The following is a 19,222-nucleotide window of genomic DNA, read 5'->3' on the forward strand; positions in this document are numbered from 1 at the left end:
TCAAGCCTATACAGCTTGGAGTAAGACAACATGCATGAAGAGGATGATGTGGACAAAATACTCATTTGCCTAATAATTCTGCACTCCCTGTATTCTTTTCTTTAGGTTAACAGTATCATGATCAGGGAAAAGTGCACTGATTATTCTCGGTGCGCTTGTGTAGCATGCTGGCTAGACCCAAACGTGGCAAAGGCTAGCGATGGGTTGGAGGAGGCACGCAGTTACTTTAGAAACATCCGGTGTGCAGATTGCAGCTTCGGAACCAGTGTTACAAGGAATGAGAAAGTGTACAAAGTGAAGCAACACTTACGGCCCTTGAGGCAAGCGGAGGCTGACACAGGCAAGGGTTTTGGTGCTCTTTACATGAGAGGAACTATGTCTGAGAGGACAACAGGTGGATGGGTCTCCCTTTTCAACCCAAGCCCCGTGGTCATCAATTATATTAGAAAGCTGCCAAGATAGACAGCATGGCCGCATGGTGGCACTCTTGCTTCACAGCAGGAAGGCCCTGAGTTGGACTCCACCAATGTGCCAGGGGAACTTCCTATGTGGCATGCATGTTGTCCCTCTGTTTGCTTTGGTCCAAAGACAATTTCGTGGGTTTATGGTAATTGATGATTCTAAATTGCCCAGTGCTGTGAATAGTTTTCTGTCTGTCTTAGCCCTGTGACAGACGGGCCATATAAACACTTCCAAACAACAGTGTTTAAGCTAGGTGTTAGATACCAGTGCAATCATAAGAAGCTGAGACCAGCATATATTTTTGATATATCAAAGTGGGATCAAAAACAACCCTTTTTAGTTTGACTGCAAAATAAAAACAGTTGGCACTTATACTGTAGCTGTACATTTCATTACCTCATGTAAGTAAGAGAAAATCCTTAAAATTGAGCAGTGCCTACATCATACTTTCTAGGATTTGACAAGTTGTGCCTTATATACAAACAAACATTCCAACTCTTTGCAACTCTACATAGCCTATAGGTCAGTGCTTAACTGCGTGTTTTTTTGGCACTTCTATGGAATTCTTCTGCACTCTACATGCACAGGGGAACAATAGTAGATATAATATTGATGGTTCAGAGATAAATACATGGTTGGCAGTGCTAGGTCAAAAACGGAAATGTTAACAGACAGTGCAGTTAAGACACACAGCCTCAAAACTCTGTTATAGGAGCATGGAAGAGACATAGTGTTGCATATCAATAAGGGCATCAGTAATGCAATATTTTAAGCACAGATTGTAAAATGTTTGGCTGTCTCTTTCTACAAGTCTACCTCTACCTCACTTTATCTTATTTTACAGCTGCTGTCAGCTGTCTTGATGTAGGTACGCAACCACCTTGTGAAAAAATAAAGCAGACACTTCTTATAATGAGACAGAATAGAAAGCATCAACCAAGCTCACCTTGGCACCCAAACTTCAAGCTTTATTTTATCCACTATAGACACAGTAGTGCACCTGACTTCCAGCTTAATCAGTTTATGTCTGTATTTCATGCCTTTAAATTTTTATGAGTCTCGCTGAGACTGTTAGATGGCAACAACAAGTTAGTTTGTAAAGTTCAACATACTAAATATTTGTGTGAAACTTAGTACAGTGCCCATTATTGACGATCTTATCTATCATGGTTTACTCTTAACCTGCCCCATATCAAAGCTAAAGGAGGCCAACTGGAACATCTGTTCAAGAAAACAGGACTTACCATACATAAAGAAATATATAATGATCAGATTTTATTTTTTTATAAGGACTGCATTGTTTCAGCCAAATCCGCATACTATTCTGGTTTAATCAGTTCTAGTGAAGATAACTCAAGGTCTCTCTTTTCTTTGTTTAGTAAAATTACAAAACCTCCGGACTTATTCCCCTCTCGTATGTACTCTGCTGACTTTTGCAACTCTCTTATATCTTTTTTCACTCATAAAATCTGATATCGTACTTTCTGTTTTCCTCACTGTCACCACTGTTCTTTCCTCACACCACTTTTGATAGAGACTCACTAGACTGCAGACTTTGAACACCCCAATAGAGCTGCAATTTTGGAGATGCTGTGTCCCAGTTGTCTATCCATCACAATTTGGCCCTTATCAAAGTAACTCAAATCCTTATGTTTGGCCATTTTACCTGCTTCTAACACAACAAAAAAAATGGAAAAAAATGTTCACTTGCTTCCCAATATATCCCACCCACTAGCAGGTGACATGGTGAAGAGATAACCAGTTTAATTCACTTCACCTGTCTTTGGTCATAATGTCATTGTTTGTCTGTTAATGTTTAAACCATTAATTGGTTGTTTGTAAGCCTGAGAATAAAAAATTCAACACAATAATTTTTGTATTATAAACACAGATTCCCAAATATTCACTTCTGTCTCCTCCACAGATAACTTGCTAATTAAAAGCAACATTGCAAGATTTTATTATATTGCCATCTGCAGACCATATGTCTGCATGTAATACCAAAACCATCCACAAATTGTTTATTTTTAATCAAATAAATATTTTCACTTCTGTAAACACTGCCAATCAGGAGTGTCACATCCTCATTCTCACTTTTTAAAAGGTCCATTACACATTGGTGTCCAAATATATTATTGTTAAACCATCATATCCCATTCCTAAAGGATTAACTGATTGTGAAATTATCTTTCAGACCAGTGGAAAAAAAAAGTGATAAGAACATATATATTTGGGACAAGTCCAAGTACTTAAATGTTTGCATTAGTAGGTGGAAACCTGTCTGACTATTTTTAGGATGAATATGTAATATGGCAGTGGATTGGGAGGGGGGAGATTATTTTGCAGTGGATTTTGAATATCAGCCATGTGTATTGTCATGTAGTTCCAGATATCATGAGAAATGTTACATCTGGAAAACAAAAGGAGAATGGCTTGATAGTGTATGCTTGCAGACCTGTGAAAAAACTGCCCCTAGAGAAATGTGTCAGAGCAGTATCTCTAAGAAACGTAAACCAGCTGTCAAAACAGCTGTCAAAACAAGAAGAGATGTAGACAGAGGCAACCAGCTAAAGGGAGAGGGCATCAGTAACACGTTTCAACAAAACACATATTCTGAGGCTAAACAATTATACCACTCATCCATAGTGACTCAGGAGAATGCTTGAAAAAAGAATTTGACGTGTTCACCTTACCATACAGCCAAACGTCCACTGAAAAATTTACATTTATCAAAATCTTCCCTAGTATCTGCAATAACAGGAAGCAGGAAGGCCTGTGGAATTACTTGCATCATCAAGTGGGACAAATTTCCATCTGAGATTTTAGAAAAAAAAAGTATCCTGGTGAAAAACTGCACCATTATATAGTATTATTAAAAAATGACTTCAAAAAGCCCTCTTGGTGTCACAGTCTGCGGAGGGCAGACCGTGTGTGGGAGTGTGAGGATCCAGGTGCAGACACAGACAAGGAGACAGTACTAAACTTGAAACGAAAAGCGAGCCTTTATTTGGGCTGATTAAGTTCAAGTTCAAAGTTTATTCGCCACATGCAGTGGCAGGTTGCCCTGCAGTGGAATGAACCCGCCCCCCGACCTTACACATACAACACAGACATCACATGGGGATACAATTTAGAGAATGGTTGCATTACAGAAAAAACACTGAAATGTACACTACAATGGGAAAGGTACAAGAGGAAAAAAAGAGACCTCTACTCATGCTGGGCTACAGGAGGACAGCATGAGAACAGGAAACAAAAAAACTCCTCTGCACAGAAAAGCACATAAATGTCCACAGTACAACATTATAGAGCACGTGACCAGCAACAGGGTTGAGTAGGGGATAAGGAGTAATCCCAGGCAACACAGCAGCCATCCTGCTACTGCGCCGACTCTCCAGCACGGGCCCAGACCCGCCTCGTGTTCCCAGGAGGCAACAAGCATCGAAGGCATTGGAAGGGGAAGGGAAATGTGTGAGTGCTTATCAGTGTATGTGTGTGTGTGTCCGTAGTTCAGCTGAGACAGTGTCCTTCGCCCTATCAGGCTAAGTAAACAGTCTGCTAGCCAATCCAGGTGGCCTTGCATGGGATGGGAAGAATAGTCATCACACAGTTGTTATCAGGAGTTCGGCGTTCAGCTGGCGCCATGGTGTCCGCATGTTGATGTTGTCAATTTTCTTTTTATGTGAGCAGCTCAGAAGAGAAGAATTTCAAGCTGTTCTTAACACTCCGACACTGGTCTCTCAATTTTCCGTTGGAGAGCCGCAAGCCTCCCCATGATGGTATCAAACTTCTGTTCCATGGTGTTATCATTCTTTTGATTCTGAGACCCCACAACTGCAGTGAGCCGTTCTGCGATGTGATCCAACTTTCGCTCAAGGGTCTCATTTTGAGCAGGCCTCTCTCTGATGTATCTCAACATACGCTCAATGGTGTTGTTTTGAGTCTTCACGGCAGCTGTAAGCGTCTCCAAGGTGTTAACCACACTGCGTTCGTTGTGAGAGGTCACGCCTTGTCCCGTCGCTTCGATTCCAGCGGGCAGCTTTGGGGGGGATTTGAACAGCCGGTTCCGCTCTCTTATTTCTCCGTTAAGTCAGGGCCAAGCCAGCTCTAATCAGCAAGAACCCTGTTATCATGGTTCCGAATAGGTAGATATCTTCAGCGTCCTCGATCGACAGTCCCGCCAGGCACATGACCCTCCATTTCTGCCACCCATCCATCATGTATTCGGCAGGGAAAGTCCCTCAGGGCACTCGGGCTCTCCCGAGCCCAGACTCCTCGTTGAGAAAAGGGTGTCAATAGCATTCAGAGACCAGTTGATCAAATCCATAATTCTCTTTTAGTGCGACCGCCTTCGCCGAGAGCCAAGAGAGAATGATTAAAGTGGCAAACAACTGAAAGCACTGAGGCAAGACTAAACTAGAAGCTGAACTGGGAAAACTAAGAACTGACATTTAACTCAGACAACAGGGAAGGCTAAGACAAGATGACTATGATGCATATGACTGAGACAACTATGAACAGGACTCTGTGCTGGAACAACAAAGAACTATGAAACGTATGCACGCAAGCAACATAGACATGACCAGCATAGAGACCTGACACTTGGCATAACATGGGGGAAGTTGAACAGACGACGCGACGACGAACAAAGGAAGACTGAGGACTTAAATACACACATGTATACACACTCAGAGGAAGTGGAGACAAATGAGAACACAGCTGGCTAGAATGAAACATAATGACAATACAGGGGAGAGTAACACTAACTACGATGAACAAAGTACACCAGACTCTTCCAAAATAAAACAGGAAACACAGAGACATAGACATTGCACGAACTTGAGAACAAGAGCCACACAGACATGAAACATGACAGGTAGACGCACGGACCAGGGAGAGATGACAAAAGGGACTAAGAAACCAACGACTAAACTGCAAACTAGAAATCAACTAGATGCGTTAAACTACAACATGTGAATACAAAAATATGCATTAGAACTCAAACACTGGGCCTCACGACCCAGTACCGTGACACTTGGCCTTCTATTGTTAAAGAAGATACCCTTATAAGTAGCATCATTAAAAGATTATAAGAAGTGTTTTGTGTTACTTGGAAACATTTGTCTACCTAAAAGTAAGATTTAATATTTATTTTTTGGGTCATTAAACAAACCAGTTAGTGTTTGAGGAAATGCTTCTAATGGATTGTCCTTGTAATTCATTGCATTTTGCTAGAAAAAGCACTATTTTTTTGTAATGAACATATATGGTGAACCTATTTTACCCTTCAACATTATTAGCTGCATCACTGATTTAATCGGGTATAATAAGCTAATTATTGTTATCTGGGATTTATCATCATTGCATCAACAAGAATGTCATTGCTTGGAGATTCTGGTATACCATTCACAAAGCTGATATATTTTATCTGAAGAAGTTAAATCTGGGCCTTTCGATCTCGAATTGGCCAAAAGTTTGAACTAGCTGTCAAAGGCTGGCTTCTTATGTGAAATACCTTTCAAGATGTAATTTTTTAAAGAATTGATCTGTCATTGAAATTTGTGGCAATGTTTGAGCATGAATAATTTAAAAACTGAAGATGAATGCCTGAAATTTTTACTGTTCTTTCCCACCATGATCATAAGGATTAGAAATGAAGGGCAAATACATCAGAAATGTCAGATAATTGGCTTGCTGAAAAAAGTCCCATATTTAGTTTCTTAAATATGTCACTCCATTTTCAAATCATTAAAGTTTTGAACATGAACATCTTGCAAACTTTGAAAGATAAACGCTATAATTTGGGACAGATATATCAAAAATTTCTGAATACTGGCTGGTTAAGAAACAAACAAATAAAAAAACAAACTTCACATTACAAAAGAGAACAGGGCCCTATTTCAGGAAGCCGGTTTAGAAAACTCAGAGTGAAAAACGATACTCACGGTTGAGTAACCCCGAACTGTCCAACTCGGAATATTCGGTTTCAGAAAGGCTGATAACAATTAGTTCAATCAACGCGGAGTTGCTACAACCCCAAGTCAAGCGCGCGCACGAGGATACATAAAGCCCCGATTAGTGGAGCACAGATTAAGCGAGTCACCATGGAGACGGAGGGAAAGAAGGCGCGGTCGACGTATTTCACAGCGCTTGAGGCGGAAATTCTGATGGCAGCATATGCCGACAGCATGCACATCATGCAGAAAAAAAGTAACACAGCCGCAGCTGCAAAGGAAAGGGAGCATGCATGGCAAAACATAACCGACAGAGTCAATGCGTGAGTGTTAATCTAAACATTGATCTAGGGATCACCACCCATTTAACACGTCATCTCAGTATATGTCATTTCATTGCCTATGTCATACATTTTATGTTGTGATGTGATGTGAGCGCAGGTGCAACCCAACAGGCCCCAAACGTACCTGGCAGCAAGTAAAAATGAAGTATAAAAACATAGTCCAAACAGGTAAGGTGCAATTGTATTATGAGCCATAGTGCTTGGTCTGTGTGTCCTATGTAAATCAATTGCAGTTAGAGGCTACAGTAATATACCTCCTGTAAGCACATATTGAAATTATCTGAGCACATCACAAGTACACATTTGCCTACTCTGTATGCCCAAATGTGTGCCGTCACAGCCAACAGAAAAAAAGCGGAGGCCCGAAAACAGGTGGGGGTCCTCCACCACCACCACTCACAGAGGCTGAGCAGTTGGCCCTCAGCCAAAACAGTGGGCGCCCTGTGGCTGAAGGCATCTCTGCGGGGACATCCTCTGTGGCAATAACCCCACAAGACACAAGTGCCTACATAAGGGGTAAATCCAAAACAATACATGGCGTGCATACATCCATTCTGCACAGTCACCTTGACCAAAATGAACTATGTCGTAGTGAAGTCGTAGTGAATTGTCCTACTGTCAGAGAATGACAGTTATCAAACAGTCAGGTGAATAAACAACACTGAGACACTTGGAAACTGTTAACGTGCTGCACGGGTGAGGGCCCAGGGAGAGACTCACACACACCGAGCTGCAGTGGTACGTCTTTATGAAGAGCATAGCAGTGTCCTTTAATTTTGCATACATGTGTGTGTGTGTGTGTGTTAACCTCTCACAGGGTGAGCTCCCTGTTCCCAGAGACAGAGCGAGTAGTACATTTCGTACTTTTCCCAATAAGAGTAACATATGAACATATACCTTAATGCAACATAAAGCTCATAAAAGCGTTTCCACCCTGACACCTACTGATTTTGCCTTCCCTCAGTGTCGGTTGTCTCTGAGAGCATACTGACAATGAGGTGTATGGTGATTGGTATGTCTGGTAATTGCCATTTGCGCCCACATAAGTCATGAGTGACCTGTATGAACCCTATATACTTCCAGTTGATGGTGATGGTGTACTGCATCTGGTGCAGCCCCCTGTTGAGCCAGACCGACATGCAGTCGTGAGTACTCGTAATACTCCACAGACTACATGTGTCAACAGTAGAACAGCAATGTTGTTAAATGTCTCCACCACAGGCATATGATGACGAAACAGTGACAGCTGCTACAGAGGAGGCCGCAACAGAGCCACACTATGAGGTATACAGCGTAGAGTGGAAAATATAACAACTGACTACAATGTGGTACTATGATGACACCATGGACTTACTATGTCCCTGGCAGAGTGATGCTGGAAATGAAGAGGAAGAGGGTCCAGCCACTCCTACAACAAACCTTACCACAGTGGGTTGTCCAGCACTGATTTACAACCAACCTAAGTAGGCATGTACTATGGATGCCAATGCTATGTCCTTTGTTGCAATAGCTCCCTGTAAAGCAGCTGTATAAGACATATCTGGCCAGGAAGATACAGAAGTGCGACATGGAAATGGTGCACCTCCAGCTGCAGATCCAAAAGTCGAAGCTGGAGATTGTACTGCTGGAACAACAGTTAAGGGTGGGTGGAGTGATCATAGATGGAGGAATCATGTCAGTGTTTGTACAACATACTAATATACGCATTTATACTTTGTGTACAGGACATACAGGGTGACCAATAAAGCCAGTTGACCACAGTATCTGTGTATTTGTCATGTAACATGTTGGGGTGACGGGTCACAGGAAATGGTTGTGGCATATGGTGTCTCTGACTGCTCTTCCATCCTGTACGTTCGTGGGTGGGTCAGGATGTTCATCGTGTGGATCACTGCTGATGTCTGGTTCAGCTGGACAGTGTTCACCTCTAATCGTGGCAATGTTGTGTAGGATCACACATGCCACAATGATGTCACATGCCCTTTCTGGGGTGACCCTGAGTCTACGAAGGCACTGGAACCGGGCCTTGAGCATTCCGATGGTCATTTCAACTCTGGCCCGTGTCCTGCAATGGGCCAGATTATAACGCTGCTGTGGGCCCGGTTCAGGGTCAGGGTAAGGGGTGAGCAAATAGGGTAGACATGGGTACCCCCTATCACCAAGCAGGTGGCCAGTGTACTCTCCTAGGACAGAAGAATACATGTCAGTGCAAACGTCCCTGTGGCAATTGGTCTCTGTATATTTCACAGTTACTTCTACCCACCATGTCCAAATTTGGTGCTCAGTGTACATTCCCGGAAGATTCGTGAGTCATGTACAGAGCCTGGCCACTTGGCTTCCACATTTGTGATGATGTTGGCAGCATCACATATGATCTACACAGTGCAGAGAACACATATTGGCATCCATTACCATGATGCCATCACTTGTTGGTGTGAAATGCTACAGGGAATTATGTACCTGTACATTGATGCTGTGGAAGGACTTCCTGTTCACATAGTCTCCTTCATTTGCTGAGGGTGCAATGATTGGAATGTGGGTGCCATCTATACAGCCAATCACGCCTGGGAACCCTGGAAATTTATGTACCATTTGAGTGGTAGTTCACGTATCACCACATCATGCATTGAGTTTTGTTCATCCTGATACCTGCAATTTTGTGGAATCCCTCTTTGATGAATCTTGTGGGTCTGTGACCGGGGAACACCACAAACGAGTGCAGGAGACGTTTCAGTGCAACTGTAACATTCCTGACTGCCCGACAGACGGTAGCCTTGGAAACGTGCTCAGCGTCACCGATATTGTACAGAAAGCTCCCGTTTGCAAAGAAACGGAGTGCGGTACAAAGAATATGTAATGGACTGAGCGCATGTCCGGGATGTGTCACATGCGCAATATATGGCCTGAGGATGTTATCCAAATAACTTATTGATTGTGTTGAGAAACGGTAACGTTCGCACAGGAAATCATCAGGTAATGATAAAATGTCCATACGCGCTCTGATCACTCTCTCCCGGCGGAGAGCTCTGCGGAGTATTTGGGCTTCAAGATCTACTGGCTCTTCAAGGACGGGGCACGCCATGTCTGACACTTCCTACTGTCAGGTTTCCGACAAAGTGGCGGAGACAGTCAGGGTTAGTTGAAGTAAACCTGCTAGGGGGCAGGTTAGCTTCACGGAGTGTGTCGTCATAGTGACTCACTCGGGCTTCAGCTGAACTCGCTTTGTGAAACCGAAAACCCAGAGTTTTCGTTAACTCAGGGTATACTTACTCAGTTTTTCCACTAAACCGGCTTCCTGAAATAGGGCCCTGGTGACAATTTTAGAATGGCATATAATGATATTTCACTATTTACCATTTGCTATAGAAAATGCAAATTTATTCAACTTTCAAGCTGGACTGAGCAAGTATGACATACTGTACTACAAAAGAAAAATATTAGTAGATAGTCTGCTAGTTCAGGTTTTTATGTTTAATAGTTCTTGAGCTAGTCATTTTTAAAGATTCTTTCAGTTCAACTTAGTTTTATTTTTAAAGTACCAGATCACAACAAGTTGCTTAATTTTTCAAGGTAAAGCTCCTACAGTATTAAAGAGAAAACAAAGGAAGAATTCTCTTTAAACTGGAAGCGACATCCAGCAGAACTAGACTGAGTCTAGGGCAGTCATCTGCTGCCAACAGTTGGGGGGTCAGAAAATGAGACTGCACATATGTGAACCAGAAATGAAGCACAACAATACTGCATGTGAGTTGTTTTATAAAAGATTTTACTATTGTTAATATTAAAAGAAAATACATTTAATTCAATTCAAAACCTGCTGTCATTAAAAAGTAGCTTACTATCTCATTCTCATATTTCAGTGATATTGTCTCGAGGGCATACTCTGCATCTATCTTTAAATGTATAGTATACTGTATAATCAGCAACAAGCTGTACTTCTAGATCTAATTTGAGTGGTACCGAGTCACTGTGGACGTTTATACAGTGTTTTAGTTGTAGAACTATGTTTTCTGGGAATAACATATAGATGAAAATGCATCAAACGAAACATACCATGCCAAGCATGTTACAGTATACACTTTGTCCTCAGCAAACACAGCATGGCCAAAAAATGTATAGAAGTAGTGATGAACAATGAAAAGTATTGTGCGTTTACAAGTATGCAGATGAAGTAATGCTACAGAACAGAATTGGGTAACCAGCAACCAGTAAGACATTAATAATGCTCTTGGTTGTAACAAAATCTCAAGAAGTGTTATAGGGTTTTGTTTCTTTCTTGATATACGTTAGTGAAGGGCATTACTAAATTACACAGTTTTAGCTGCAAACTTGTCCACAAAGCAGTAGTAGTGTTCCTAGTGCAGAAACGGAAACAATAAACAGCATGCTGTAAAGGTAGCTGGCTATTACGAAAACTATTCTTGCACTGCTGCAGCTCTTAAAGAGGGGTGTAAAACTTGTTTTAGTTCATGGGCCACATAGTGTCACAGGTGGCACGGAAATGGACTCAAAAGCGTAAAAGGCTAGAATGGACTGGTTTGACTTGGGAGACGTGGAAGGTAGGATGCATGCGAAGAGTGGAAGGGAGCATAAGTATCAATGCTTTGGGGCTGAGAACCAAGTCAACCTCATGTGCTCTAACATAACGGAGGGACAGTTTGCTGTCGAGGGCAGCCAGCCATATCTTCTGTCCCAAAATATTTGAATAGCACTTCTGTCTGTAAGTGCTATTCATAAATGAGCTGAATTTATAAAACCACTAAACAAAGGCATGCACTTGCTTTATGCATATACTATTTATTGCTGCCTGCTGCCCAACCCTGCACCTGTCTGGATTTTTTTATTGTCACAATAAAGGAGCATCCTGATATAGGACAGGTAAATACATTTTCTTCCATTTCATCCCGTGTTTATTCTCTGCAGGTTTTGTTTACTCACCTCAGATAACATTGCTCTTCTCCTTAGACTTTTAGGTCCACTTAATTCTGAATCAATGTCCATCAGCAGGGACCAGAGGTGACTGTAAAGGCTTGAAAATTGTGCACTATTGATTACAGTACCATCCACCCCCACTAATTTAAACTGCGTGTGACATTATCAATACTGGGTACTGACCCAGTTTCACAATAACTGTTCAGGGAGTGTTTGTTGAGGCAGTGGATAGGTAGAGCTGTGTTTGAGAGGCTGCTGAATGCTGGGTAATTACTACAGAGAGTTGGGAATCCCTGATGATAAGATATGCCAGCAGCCCTTTTGTTTCTGGTTTTGCTTGTTTATTTGAGCTCTTCCTGCATAATGGACTGCTCGGTAACAAGGTCACAATGCACAAAATTACACCAGACACCAGAAGCATTTCTTTTTTGTGTGTTTCCATGTCGTCAAACACTAGTGGTAGTGGAGTTGTTAGTATAAGAAAAGGTTTGAAAATTATTCTCTCTTTTCCTTCTTCATTTTTGTTAAAATTGAAATAGTTTGGCATTAACGTAATGCCATTCAATTACATTAAATAGTCATGTTCATTGTACTACAGTTAACATATGATTATGGTTAATTGTGTACAATTCATACATTTAATGTGATGTGTGTTAGTCAAAGCAGAATGCTTAATGCTAATTATCGTGTATGCATTTTTAGATCCAAAGCCTCTACACATTTAGTTAGCAACACATTTCTTTGTTTTTATTTCTGTCAAATTTTGTCTGACTTAAAGTTAAAAAGGTAAGTAGTAAGGGGACACCAACATTTATCAAGCCCAATTATATTAACAAGAAGCACTCCAAGAGCACAAACCCACAACAAGGCTGACTATGGACAATAGGCCGACATGACAGATGTTTACTTTGATTAAACAAAAGTTATGTAGAAGTAGGTAATGATTAGTAATTAACTGGACATGAATAACTCAATTGCTTTCTCTTGACAATCCTTTCTTTGAATATTTAACTCGTTTTGGGATCAACTTGAAAGAAAGCCATGATGTGAAATGTAAAAGTAAGAGTTCATGTCAAATGTACATGATATTTAACTAACTATAGTGTGATATTTAGAATCCCTATATACCAGGATCATTATGTAAATGTTGTCAATACAGACAAGGCAATCAAATTTTAAGCATAGTTTTAAAAATAAAAGATATTTTATGAAGTTTGACATAGTCAAAGTTATACCTTGTTTGAACTTGTCAGAGGTAACATAACATAATAAGTAACATAATATTTTGAATCCCCATATAGCATTCCCTATATTCCTATTTGTTGACAATACAAACGATGGTAGTAAGAAATCTAGTTTCAAATAGCTCTATATAGCACTAAGATTTATCACTTTGACCACCAGATCAACCTTTTAGCTTTGAGAGGTCAAATGTGACATTGTACAGTACGTTCTAAATGTTGAAATTATTATCCGCATTATAAGGCGCACTTAAAATCCTTTAATTTTTCTCAAAAATTGACAGTGTGCCTTATAATCCAGTGCGTCCTATGTATTAAAACAGACCCATTCATTGGCAGTATGCCTTATGGTCCGAAAAATACAGTATACACCACAATTGTAAGTTATGAGGCTTTTTTGTCAATTTTTTGAGAATTTGTATATACTTGAATACTTGACAGTTCAGGAAACTGATCATTACAGGTTCAGTTGCTAAAGAAAGGATCTTGATGTAAGATAAAATTTGGATGGCTTTTTTTCATGTCTGAGGACATAATGATTTCTGAGTGAGTTAAGTTAGTAGCTTTTACCAAGTTATTATTAGATGCAAGTCCAAGCTCAAGTCGCATCTGTTTGAGGACAGTAGTTCGATAGCTTATTGCTGATGCAGTCACAAAATATAGAAACGCAGAGAATTGATAGTTTTTTTCAATTTTTGTTAGCAGAAAATTGAGCTATTTATCAGAAAAAAATAATAATAGAAAAACAGATTTGAGCTACAGCACTTAATACATTAGGAAGATAAGTTTTTGGACAGAAACCAAATTTTTGTAATTTTGTCTTTGTACGTTACACAGTAAAAATGGCAGTACTGACCCTATAGGTTTGAATGGTTACATTCAGGGCTTTATTGTCTTAGCACTTAATGTTAATTATGAAAATGGATTGACCACATTGTTGATTTTTAATTCAAGACCAGTATTTAGTACAATTTACTTCCCTATTATGTATATACAGTTTTTTGTTTCTTAACACAAAGCTTTAACTGTTTAAGGTTTAATTTAGATGTGGTCTTTAGATTTTGACAACTTTGACAACATCTCTTAGTACATTAATTTTCCACTCTATTAAATGTTGACAAAAAGTTGAAGATATGAAAAAAGCGAATAAAAAAAAAAAGAGAGATGCTGTTTTTGAAGACATGGTTAACTTTTTAAATTTGATCAAAAAATCTTTATCAGCCTTGATTGAAAAGTGGATTATTGGAATCAGCCATGATTCCAATAATACACTTTTATGTTTTTGTTTGGAATGGAAAACTCCATAAAAGCTTAGAGAAAACACAAACAGGCATTCATTTCATAAGAAGTGTTTAAGATCAACAGACACTGTCCAGCCAACATGGTTAAAACCCAGAAATCACTTTCACAGTACGACATCTAAAATTTAAATCCGCTCAGTAACCTACCCACATCTTTTAAGAGTCATCTATGAACTTTCAAAGCTGTAGTAGATACTAATAGTATCTGGGACCTAAAAGTATGGCACTAAAAGGCACTTTGCAAAATATGCAACAAAGCACTTCTAGAAGGTGAAAACAGCAAACTTGTTTTGCCACTAGAGCCATAAGCATACTATCCATTACAAACAGGCTAAGAAATAGAAAACACTGGTAAGTAATAAATCTGGTTCTTGTCATTCTTTTACTGAATAGAGAGAACACGACTCAGTTAGTCAAAATATTTATAATTATTTTATTCAATCATCTTCCGGAAGAGAGAGACATGCACAGCCCAAAGCCAGTTGCAGATCTCTAGCATTAGAAGCCAAAAATGTGTATCTTATAGGTGTTATTTTGGTGCTTTACACGTCACACATAGTTTCGATAAAAACAACTTCTTCTGGCCTGAGTTGATGTTGTATACAGTAAATATTATTAGTAGACTGCTAATTTATTTGCTTTATTTCTATTTTCTTTTTTAATTGCTTTAGTTTTACCTTTTACAAAAATATGTAACTTCACCTGGAGAGCTTTGCACAAGAATTCCAATGTGCTGGTCCTGTGCGCAAAGGGCAAATAAAAATCTTGAATCTTGAAGCAGTGATCGTAGGCTATCGGCCTGGTAGTCGTGCTACTCCTGGGTGGGTTCGGGGACTTGGGCCCAGCCCGGCATAGGAGGCCTCTCCTATTGTACACTCTTGGCCACCTGAGCCTCAATTTTATTCCAGAACTTAGACACTCGCATTACTTACACTCTCATGACACATACAGGAGTATAGAGTATATTTGGGGAGTGTAAGTGGTGTACTGTGTTCATTTCTGTGCGTTTCCATGTTGGGCGAGTGCTGAATATTTGTATATGTGCGCATGAGGGTGGGAATGCATGTTTGTGTCTGTGTGTGCCTGTTTGTCTATGTGTCAGGTCGGGTCTTAGATTTCACCTCTCTTGGAACATCTCAGGCCCTCTCCCCCCAGGTTTTGGGGCTTATCTCCCTCACCACACTCCTTGCCAGTGGCTGGTGCCCCCACCTGCCGGTGTATTGGTGGCTCTTGGTGCTGGGTGTATGCTGGCCCCTCCGGGGAGCTCTTTTCTCTATGGCTGGCGTAATTGCTCGTGCAGTGGTCCTCCTTGGGCTCTCGTAATCTGGAGGGCGTCTGGATGTTTGGTGCTCTGATCTTCACCATACCGGCTTTATGCCCTGGGGGGCAGGACTCCCCACACCCATTATTAGACACTTACATGGAGAAACCTTATGAATGCAAGCACACTCACACACATAGGTGCACACACAGGTACTCACGACACACACTTTCTTGGTTGGCTGCTGCCTCTAAAGATATCATCCATTATTAGTACTTTATGCTTACTGATGTAGTTACATAGTGGAAAAAGCTGAGCTTTAAGCAGCTGGTTTAAAAATCTCCACCCAGCATGCATGATGCTATGTCGAAAACATTTTCTCACCTTTATAATGTGACAATGTTGTGCAGGCTTCTTAAGAGTTCTATGGACTTAATTCTTTGTCCGTCAGCTTCTCACTCTTTCGTATCAGAAGACTCTCGCTGAATAATTGTGAAAAAGACTTCCATCAAATTTTCAATGATTCAAAATCTTTTTTTTTCCATGCTCAGTAATGTGTGACACAGATAAGGAGACAGTTCACATTAGCATTCCTCTTTCTTTCACTGTTAAGTCTTTCCTGTAGTCATGCCCTGCTGCGCTCACCCCACTGTCAAGGACACACACTGTGGTACTTATGATGACAATATGGCCTTTGCCCTTCTGTCTTCTCAGCCCCAGGTAATTCTAAATGAAAATCAGCAGACCTTGGATAGATTCGTGTGAGCACCTTTGACTCTGCCACCTAAACTTTGTGAACAAATTACAGTGTTACATCTGCAAAAAATTAAAGCTACCTTTGATGAGCAAGTTATTCTAAAGATACAGTCAGTAAAGGCAAGGAAAGATTTCCCTCCAAATATACTCTCATCAGTCTTCATTCTGAGATGAAAAGTGTGAACAATTCACATTTTTGTGAACCCAAGAAACTTTTCAAGGCTAGATATTTAGTAGAGGAGTTCGTTAACCTTGTCAAGACTCAGTTCTTTCTCCCATTCCATGCTATCTTAAATGATGTGCCTCTCTTAGCACCCAATTAGGCTGTGTCATTTCTGAAGTTGTACAGGCCCTCAGTTTGATAGGACATGCACCAAAAGTATATGAAGGAAAGGGCAGCCAAGTATGCTCTTTGGTCAGCTCACTCCAACATACACCAGCTCCCACTATGAGTCAGCCAAGGCTATGTGATCAATGGGGAGGAAACTGTGTAGCTATTATTTATAGGATCACCAGCCCATTAGAACCAACTATCCTTCTAGCCTTTGCCACAGACTGTTTATGTGTGTCAGACTGAAGAGAGGAGTCATTCTTTTCATTTATCTCCATCCACACTTACTTAGTTTATTCAGCATTGCAATGCTCAAAATATAGCTACACCACCTGGATTTTGAAAAAGACAATGACTCACTAAGTAGGATGTAGAATTCCTCATATAATGCATATTTCACAGCCAAATAAGATGCATAGTTGTAATAAAATGATAAAGATAATAACTACACACTAATTTTCCTTGATAGAAAAATGTAAGATGACCAGTATAACGTCAATAGAATTAATTCCTTTCTGGTTTGAAAACATGAAAGCATGATTCCACAAAGCAGTGATGTGTGGTCACTTTTATAAAAAGGCAGGCATAAATCTCCACCCCTTACCCGCCCTCGAACATGCACACAAAAAATATTTCCCTCCAGTATTTAACAATTTAACGAGATAAATTGGAAAACATTAAAACATACAAGTTGTGCTTCCTGTCTGCTCTCTACATGGCCATGGTCACCTTTCTGTAATCCTACCTGGCTAAAAAATTGTAAAATATATCTTTTTAAATTACAGTTTTTTTACAGTGCATATTGTCCACCAATAAGTACAGTATTGTGTTAACTAGCAACTAAACTGATTTCACTACAGCTTTGAAGCATGCCATCTTGAAAGGGGTTTGAAAAGTACACAATATAATAATAATGATAATAAAAGTAATACTGTTTTTCACCTCAGAGTGGAAACAATGTGAAGAGTTTCTGGTTTTGTTAGGTTGGCAAAGAAAGAGCAGGATAGTCAGGTGATATCAGATAAAGAAACCGGAGTACTGGGATACAGGCTGTATGTCAATGACAAAGGTGGCAAAACCAAAAGAAAAAGCTTATCGAACATTATGCGAAGCATGCTAGACCGGAGAAAAGGACTTACATCAAGTCCTTTACTTGGGCTGGAAAAGATCAGGAGATTCACAATGTTTATTAAACACCTCAGCCAATGAATTACCCGACCCCCCAAAAAATAAAAAATAAAACAATTCCTTTACAGTGGGAGGAGGACAAAAAGGGAGCAAGGAATGTAGAAAACCATTCAAAACAAGCAATGGAGCAACAAGAAAAAACAAAAACAAAACAGTCCAAAAACATAACTCTGGTGGCCAACCCAGGGGTCTGCAGCACAGGAGCCCAGGACCAAACAGTTCAGGAGGTCGACCACATGGAAAGCGGCAGTGTCACAACAGTTCAGGAGGACGGCCGCATGGAAAGTGGCACAGCAAACACAGGTCTGGGGCCGGTCGCATGGAAAGCAGCAGCAGCGCAGGCGGAAGCTTGGCAGGTGGCTGGAGCACAGGATCAGACGAGGCAAGACAAGACGGGATGGCAGCCACAGGCGGTTGATCAGTTGATTGTACCGCTGGGGGCGTGGCAGCTGCAGATGGTTGATCAGTTGGTTGATCTGGTGGCTGGATGGACTCTCCAGAGCAACCAGAAGACACAAGGGAGTGCTGGAGCAGCACTCCTGAGTCCTTTGCGGAAACAGACGGTGTGGGAACAAGATCCTTGCAGGCTGGATGAGCTCACCTGAGCTCTTAGCGGAGGCTGCTGCGGACGGCTGAGATGGCTCGCCCAAGCTCCCGAAAACTCTATAAAATAAATAATTTTAAAGGGAAAGGATCTAAAGATTGTTAGGGTGATTAAGGCTAGAGATGAAACTTTCCTAAATGTTCTAAGGAATGAACACAGTTTTGAGAAGATGGAAGAAACATTTTGAGAAGCTTATAAATGAAGAAAATAACAGTGAGAGCAGGACAAACAAAGGAAAGAGATTTGGGAAATGCTGTGGATTAGTAAGGAGAAGGGTGGAAAGCTATGTAGAGGATGAAGAGTGGAAAGGTAGTTGGTCCAGGTGAGATAACTGTGAAGCTCAGGGGCAGATCTAGAGACGTTTCTTAGGGTGGCATGAGGATGGCATGGAAAAAGATGGGGTGGCAAAATCAAAGCCATTTGTTTTTTACACATATGCAGGTGTTACATTCTGTAATATGTATAATATATGGTTAAAACGCATCAATGCAGCAAGTACACACGTTTTACATATACCTTTTCCCAGTCACTTCTGATGTACCCCAAAGTTCAGTCTTGGGCCCTCTTCTCTTCATAATAACATTGTCAAGTCAAACCGAGTAGGAGGTGGAGAGCCTGAGGCAAAAAAGTAAAAGTGACAGACTGGAGGGTGGAACTAATCTTGTGTGTTGGTTTCTGTCGGGAAGGAAAAAGAAGGCGAACTGGGGAGCAACAGGAAGGTTCAAGGTTCAAGGTTCTTTATTTGTCACATGCATAGTTATACAAGTATAACACACAGTGAAATGTAGCCTGACACGCTCCTCGACATGTGCAAAAAAATTGGGGGGGGTGTAGAGGAAGAATATATA

General features: G+C 40.7%; 1 protein-coding gene and 1 long non-coding RNA gene across 6 annotated transcripts in view; one reads left to right on the forward strand and one right to left on the reverse strand.

Annotated features, from left to right (window-relative positions):
- ntm (neurotrimin) overlaps nt 1–19,222 on the forward strand; it is a 474,724-nt gene that overhangs the window by 359,980 nt on the left and 95,522 nt on the right. The gene's annotated exons all lie outside the window — the stretch shown is intronic.
- Nucleotides 8,035–9,595, reverse strand: LOC121812021. The gene is made up of 3 exons (XR_006052822.1): nt 9,410–9,595; nt 9,024–9,333; nt 8,035–8,943 (listed from the first exon to the last, which is right to left on the reverse strand). It is a non-coding gene; the product is annotated as an uncharacterized LOC121812021 (long non-coding RNA).

The sequence above is a fragment of the Haplochromis burtoni genome, unplaced genomic scaffold, assembly GCF_018398535.1.
Source record: "Haplochromis burtoni strain Fernald_Lab_line unplaced genomic scaffold, NCSU_Asbu1 Contig_405, whole genome shotgun sequence".
NCBI classification, from domain to species: domain Eukaryota; kingdom Metazoa; phylum Chordata; class Actinopteri; order Cichliformes; family Cichlidae; genus Haplochromis; species Haplochromis burtoni.